General features: G+C 35.3%; 1 long non-coding RNA gene across 4 annotated transcripts; it reads right to left on the bottom strand.

Annotated features, from left to right (window-relative positions):
- Positions 1 to 2,792: 2,792 nt before the first annotated feature.
- LOC131359555 (uncharacterized) lies at positions 2,793 to 4,164 on the bottom strand. 4 transcript variants are annotated; one of them, XR_009205798.1, is made up of 5 exons: positions 4,059 to 4,164; positions 3,870 to 3,958; positions 3,678 to 3,726; positions 3,430 to 3,480; positions 2,793 to 3,289 (listed from the first exon to the last, which is right to left on the bottom strand). It is a non-coding gene; the product is annotated as an uncharacterized LOC131359555 (long non-coding RNA). The 4 variants fall into 4 exon arrangements; XR_009205799.1 differs by having other exon boundaries at positions 3,678 to 3,782; XR_009205796.1 differs by lacking the exon at positions 4,059 to 4,164 and having other exon boundaries at positions 3,870 to 4,047.
- Positions 4,165 to 7,517: the final 3,353 nt, after the last annotated feature.

Genomic DNA, 7,517 nt, shown 5'->3' on the forward strand with positions numbered 1-7,517 from the left:
AGTCTTTTGCCACTTAGCAAGCTTTGCTTTGTCCTTTTTTATTAATTCCCTGAAAGCGAAATCCTGTGAAAATGTAAAAGCGGCGTCCTTTCACCTGAATCTTAGCGAAGCTAATGTCACCCAACCCTCAGCAGCAGTTCTACTGCCACTTTTCAACTACACAAACTGTTAATTGTTTTACTCACTGCCAAATGTACAGCAGCAGATGCCCTTATCCACAATGACGGCTTACAGAAATACCACCAGGAACATATCCCCAGGTTTGTCTCTAAGAGTTTAATAACTAAATCTTAGCAAAGAAAGTACAAGTCAAGTAGTGTGTTTTTAGTGCTTCGTGCAGAGGTGGGTCTTCAAGTCTTGGGATCTTTTTGTCTGAAGACTGGCAGAGACTCAGCTGTTTGGACAGGCAGAGGAAGTTCCTGTCACCACTGAACCAGAGAGGAATTTCATGCAGTAACAAACGAAAATAAGAGATGTTGTTTTGTATGAGAGGAACAGGGCTTCTTACGCAGAATTCTCCATGCTGGCAACAATACAAGTGCTAAATATATAAATATATACTGATGATATACTGGTGACTTGCCCTGCACTATTGTAAGTGGTGTAGAAAATTAATTAACAGCCTCAGTGTGGGGTGAATAACGTTTTATGCTATAAAATGGAATTCCTATACATATATCACACAGTATTATGACTATCGAGTTTGTTTAAACTGAATAAACCCTTTATGAACGTGTGTGTCTTTTATAAGCACCACAGCTACTGGAAAACCCTGTTTCATGCTTTAAGAAGGTGGACTGACTACTGATACTAACGGTCAAAACCTGGTTCTCTCCTTTTTGTTAACAGATGATATCAGGAGCAGTGACATTATTAGGCCCAGATCAGTGTCCAAGAAGATTTCTGTGATTCCTCCAAATTCATCTCTCATATCTTCCCACTGCTCAGTGATGAGCATATAGAAATCTGTAGAAATTATTATGATTGAGAAATAATTCTGATATAACTGTAGAAATTAATATGATAAGGAAACTGTTTATATTTTAGAATTTTACATTTAGTAGAGGAAGATTTCTAATGGCAAAGAAACAAACAATTCAGTTTTTTTGTGTAAGACTTTTAACAACGGACATTGTGAAGAAAGAAAGAAAGAAAGAAAGAAAGAAAGAAAGAAAGAAAGAAAGAAAGAAAGAAAGAATGCAGAGATAAGAGAGAAGATTTTCCTGATTTCCTGAACTTGTTTGGTGTAAATCTTGCCCAATTTTTTTGACTTCCTGGTTTTATGGATATACACAGGCAACATCATTAGAATAAATACAACACAGATATAATATTTTATTCGTAGCAAAAAAGAACAGTTGTGGACACAAAAGAAAATCAAATCAGACTGAAACCTTTTAACAGCAGCTTTTACACACGATGTAGACGTATTAGTGCATAACTGTACATAATATACATGAAAAATACCACATTATTCACATGATACTCAGCTGCATCAGTGATGGGATATTAAATGAATTCTCAGTCAAATTTCAACCTCATGACCTTTGACACTTGGTGTTAAACTGGATATTTTATCCAAAATGATCGAATCCAATTATTCTACATCCATCTATTTCATTCAAGTTGTAGAAGAAGCTGGAGCTGGTGATGTCCAGAACATTTTGACTGTCATGGTGAAGGTGGGACATGGGATTGGTGTCGCCAAAGGATGAAAAATATATAAATAAAAAAATAAAAAATAAAAAATTGTAGCAGTGATTGTATGTGTGTAATATTTCATTTTTCAGCATAAGATACTTTAGCAAACAACCATATTTATGGAGGGTGTATATATATATATATGTGTGTGTGTGTGTGTGTTTCACATTTTCAAAATGCTAGTATACAGTAATTTTTTTTTTTTTTTTATTTCTGTATAAATTCATATTTTTAATCTTGAATCATTTTCACCACTGGCTATGTATATATATATATATATATATATATATATATATATATATATATATATATATATATATATATATATATATATTTTATTTTTTTTTTTAATAGTGCAGTGAAACCTATAGAATAGAAAATAAAAAATTCATTTTATAATTAATTACAAACTTAATTAAAAATGACAAATGAATCAATTAAAACATAAACACATACATTAACAGAGATTTGTGAGGGATTCATAAACGCATAGCTGTTTGTGCAAGACTGTTCTTAAATGTAATGTAAATTACAGAGGTGAGCTGTCTGCCTAGTAGCTTGTTTAGCCTGCATTAAACACATACCGCTGATATAATTCCACCTAATGCAGCATATTTTATTTCATATCTCAGACAGATGTGTGCATTCTTATACTGATAGCAGCCGTGGATAAATCACACCTCAACAGAAGACTTCATCTAGATAATCAAGTGTGTTAAATACACGGCCGTAAAGATGAAACGCAACCAGTTACTTAGCTACCTAATGTAATAAGCTAATTAATCCAATATATATATATTTTTTTCCCCAATGTATTCAAGCATAATTTTTTAAATATTTGCACATTTTGGAAAGCTTGGTTGGAAAGCATAATCTTAATCCAGAAACTAATAACACAATTAGTTTGTATTAAAATATTGTATTGAAATGTGTATTAAAATATTCCGCCTGTTTTCCACAACTCCACACATTAGCATTCACTGTAAAAAAAAAAGAAAGAAAGAAAGAAAGAAACTCATATATATATATATATATATATATATATATATATATATATATATATATATATATATATGGTAAAAAATGGCAGCTGTAATAAAAGTGTCAAATATGGAAGCGATGATTATGTAAAATGTGTAAAATGTTTCCTAGTCTGTATATTTTAGACTAGTAAAAGACTTTAATTTATTTATTTTTATTTATTTATTTATGTATATATTTTTTATAATACATTAATGTGCACTAAATATAAAAACACATTTTTGCCACAAAAAAAAAAAAAATCACAAAATTACTTTTATAGCATACGAAATGTGGTATTGCTGTAAATTAAACATCATTTTTCTTTGCATTTTATATTTTTTTCTTTGCATTTATACGATGCTGGCAGACAATTGTTTGTTTGTTTGTTTGTTTATTTATTTATTTATTTAACTGATTTTCCAACTACAACTCATGCACCTTTATGATAAATGAAAACTCACAACAGAAATAATTTCTTTCAAAAAAACAAAATTAAATAAAATCCTACACGGAAATATTAATACAGTACACTGCAAAACTTGTTGATGGTCTTCTTGTGTCTATGCTATAAATCATAAGACATGAATAACCAGATCAGAAACGTTTAAACATTAAAACAGCTAATTATACAGACAGCACAGTGCACATTCTATACAAAACCACAACCAGTATGCAAATAAATCATCTAATCAAGATGAAACATACCTCTGGAATAATAAGGGACTAAGCGTAGAAGAGGAGATGAAAGCGGTCCATCTGAAAGAAGGAGCAGGTATACAGACATTCTTCATCTATGCAGCATGATGCAGCCAAGTTGTACATACAATATGTGTTTGTTGTACACACACCTGCAACAAAGCTATTCCATAGATAAATGTTTTTTTTATCAAGCAAGACAATGCACCATAAATATAGTGAAAGAAAGATCTTGGAGGTTGACCTCAAGTACTTACAAGATAAAAGCAGGTAGGTAATCTTCTGTCACCAGGAATTGGTAAAATGCTGGATTACAGCAAAGAGAAACAAATCAAATTATGACGGTTCAAAAGAAAAGCAACCTGTGAATGCGGAAAAATAAACAATTAAAGTACTGCAGGGAACTGAATATGTGTGTGTGTGTGTGTGTGTGTAGATGGTGTACTTACCAACAAGATGCACTGATATGATCTACTGCTTACTTTATAATAATAAATGTTCCTCCCTCTTAGTATTATATTGTAGCAGTCAAATACAACTTTTCCATCATATGTTTCCAGGAGAAAAGGTGTAAATCACAATTATTAGCTTATGTAACTAGAAAAAAGTAAAAAAAAAAAAAAGAGAAAGAGCCACACCTGATAATCCATCGAAATGTAAGATCGACTGATTACACAGGCGGAATCAGATGGGGTCCCCGCTTGGTTGGAATGAAAACCTGTACCCACACTGACCCAATGTGGATAGGATTGTGGAAAACACACACATATACACACACACACCGGCACATTGGCACATGAGCACATTCCATTAGATACATACAAAGCAGTACATTTTAAGTTGGGCAACTCTAACCAATTATCTCTTAGACAATTTATTTTTGATTATGATTACATTTTGGACTGTACAGTACTGATTCATGAAAAATATGATGCTATTTCAGCTATTAGACAGTTCAGGTTTACAAATTGGTACAGTATAAATAACAGGGTTGGTATGTGAAATAATACAGTGCATAATTTCTCTGTGAATTACATTGGACATTTTTGCAGTGTTAATGTTTTTTGGCAAGTCAATTAGCGTATCACATCAGAGATTAATTTAAAACAATTCATTAGAGGCATGATTACTTGACAGCATTAATCACAGCTGTGTAAGAATTGCAGTGGGGCAAACGTTTGCGTACACCAAAGTTGATTCCAGAAATGTACGTGATGACTTTTAGAAGGTTCTGATTGTCCAGTTGTCCGAAAGCATTAACTAGGCGTGTTACTGTGGTTATAAAAGGGTCATAACTTTTGACCCAGTGCTAATTTTGCCATCAATACCATATGTAAATCCAAGCTCTTCAGCTAAGACCTTTACTCCTTCACCAGTCTGGTTTGCAGAAATTTCCAAACAACTAAAGGTAGCAGAAGAATTTATAAAATACCTGTACGTAAATAGAAAAATCTTTATCGTTCAAAATGTAGGCTCAAATTTACTTCCAAGTATGAATAAACTTTGGCCCAAAAGGTCCAAATGAACCCCTAGACAACAACAAATGAAGTGCTGATACACACACACATACATACATATATATATATATATATATATATATATATATATATATATATATATATATATATATATATATATATATATATATATATATATATACTATATTGCCAAAAGTATTCGCTCACCTGCCTTGACTCGAAACTGTTCCCACAAAGTTGGGAGCATGGAATTGTCCAAAATGTCTTGGTATGCTGAAGCATTCAGAGTTCCTTTCACTGGAACTAAGGGGCCAAGCCCAGCTCCTGAAAAACAACCCCACACCATAATCCCCCCTCCACCAAACTTTACACTTGGCACAATGCAGTCAGACAAGTACCGTTCTCCTGGCAACCGCCAAACCCAGACTCGTCCATCAGATTGCCAGATGGAGAAGCGCGATTCGTCACTCCAGAGAACGCGTCTCCACTGCTCTAGAGTCCAGTGGCGGCGTGCTTTACACCACTGCATCCGACGCTTTGCATTGCACTTGGTGATGTATGGCTTGGATGCAGCTGCTCGGCCATGGAAACCCATTCCATGAAGCTCTCTGCGCACTGTTCTTGAGCTAATCTGAAGGCCACATGAAGTTTGGAGGTCTGTAGCGATTGACTCTGCAGAAAGTTGGCGACCTCTTCGCACTATGCGCCTCAGCATCCGCTGACCCCGCTCTGTCAGTTTACGTGGCCTACCACTTCGTGGCTGAGTTGCTGTCGTTCCCAAACACTTCCACGTTCTTATAATACAGCTGACAGCTGACTGTGGAATATTTAGGAGTGAGGAAATTTCACGACTGGATTTGTTGCACAGGTGGCATCCTATCACAGTTCCACGCTGGAATTCACTGAGCTCCTGAGAGCGACCCATTCTTTCACAAATGTTTGTAAAAACAGTCTGCATGCCTAGGTGCTTGATTTTATACACCTGTGGCCATGGAAGTGATTGGAACACCTGATTCTGATTATTTGGATGGGTGAGCGAATACTTTTGGCAATATAGTGTGTATATATATATATATATATATATATATATATATATATATATATATATATATATATATATATATATATATACATCCATCATTAAGAATGTAGTTCCATGAACCTAAATGTAGTTCCACAAGGAAGCCCCTACTTCAAGAAAGAAGTTTGCAGGTGATCACCAGAATTTGAGAGGTGTTCCCGAGTCAGAGGAAATTGAACTCTTTGGGCATAAGGGTGAACTTCAGAAAGTAGCACATTACAATGACAAACCATTATAACCACTTGCCTAAATTGGTGTTGGGTCATAGTAACCTGTATATAAGTATGGATATATAAGTATGGATAGTCTTTATTACCCTTGAGCAACAATGAATCTTAGCTCCCAAACCCTTATCATATATTTGTAGTTTGTCCCTCCTTGGACCATGGTCAGAACGTCCCCACCACCCTTCAGACAGGGGTCACTCTTGTAGCCTCGAAGGTCTTTACATCTGCCAATTTCTCCTGCATCCAACATGTTGAAAATGAGAAGCAGCTGTTTGCTTACCTTGTAATATATACCAGACCTTTATGTTCTGTTGTTATGAGGTTATTTGTTTCATATGTGAGTGGCCAATACATCTGTCTTAGAAACCTGTACAAAATCATGTAGATACAAGTGACCTTGAGAACAGTCTCTAGGGTCATTAGCAGCGGTCCTTCGGGTGGAAACACTTGAGAGATTGTCAGACATCGTCAATTGTCAGACTGATTTGAGCTGACAGGAAGGGATATGGTAACTGTGATCATGAGGCAGTTGGACTACAACAGCAGAAGATCATCTTGGGTTCCATTCTTTTCAACCAAGAACAGGAGTCTGTAGGAGGCACAGGATGACCAAAACCAGACAGATGAACATTGTAAAGATGACACCTGCTTCAATAAATCCTGATTTGTACTGTGACATACATAAATTGGTCTCACCAGCATGATTCTATTGGCCCAACCTGCATTATGTCGACCACTCAGGCTGCGTCTTGGTGATGTAATGATGTGACAAACATTTCATGCCACCCTTTGGGCCCCTTAATACCAATCAAGCATTGTTTGAAATCGGCAGCTATCTGAGCATTGTCGTGGACCACGTGCGTCCCTCATATGGCCCCAATTTACCCATTTTATAATGGCTACTTCCAGCATAATAATGCATCATGTCACAAAGCACAAGTTGTCTCAAACTGGTTCCATGAACATGACAATGAGTTCAGTGTTCTTCAATGGCCTCTTCAGTCACAAGATCTGAGTACAATAGAGCACCTTTAAGATGTCCTAGATACACAGCAAGAACGTGCGGCTGACAAATCGGCAGAAAATAGATCAGAATGCCTTGTTTTAACACCTTGTGTTATCTATCTATCTATCTATCTATCTATCTACAACTTGTACTCTATCAGCCTTTTGTGCAACAGTGAACTAAATCTTTTTTCTTTTACATATGCAACAACGATTTAACAAATTACCAAAGAACACTTTTCACATATCCACAGTTATATTCCCTTTTAAATAACCTTTCTCCCCCACAATATACAGAAGTCCAGA

The sequence above is a fragment of the Hemibagrus wyckioides genome, linkage group LG09 (genome assembly GCF_019097595.1).
Source record: "Hemibagrus wyckioides isolate EC202008001 linkage group LG09, SWU_Hwy_1.0, whole genome shotgun sequence".
Lineage (NCBI taxonomy): Eukaryota > Metazoa > Chordata > Actinopteri > Siluriformes > Bagridae > Hemibagrus > Hemibagrus wyckioides.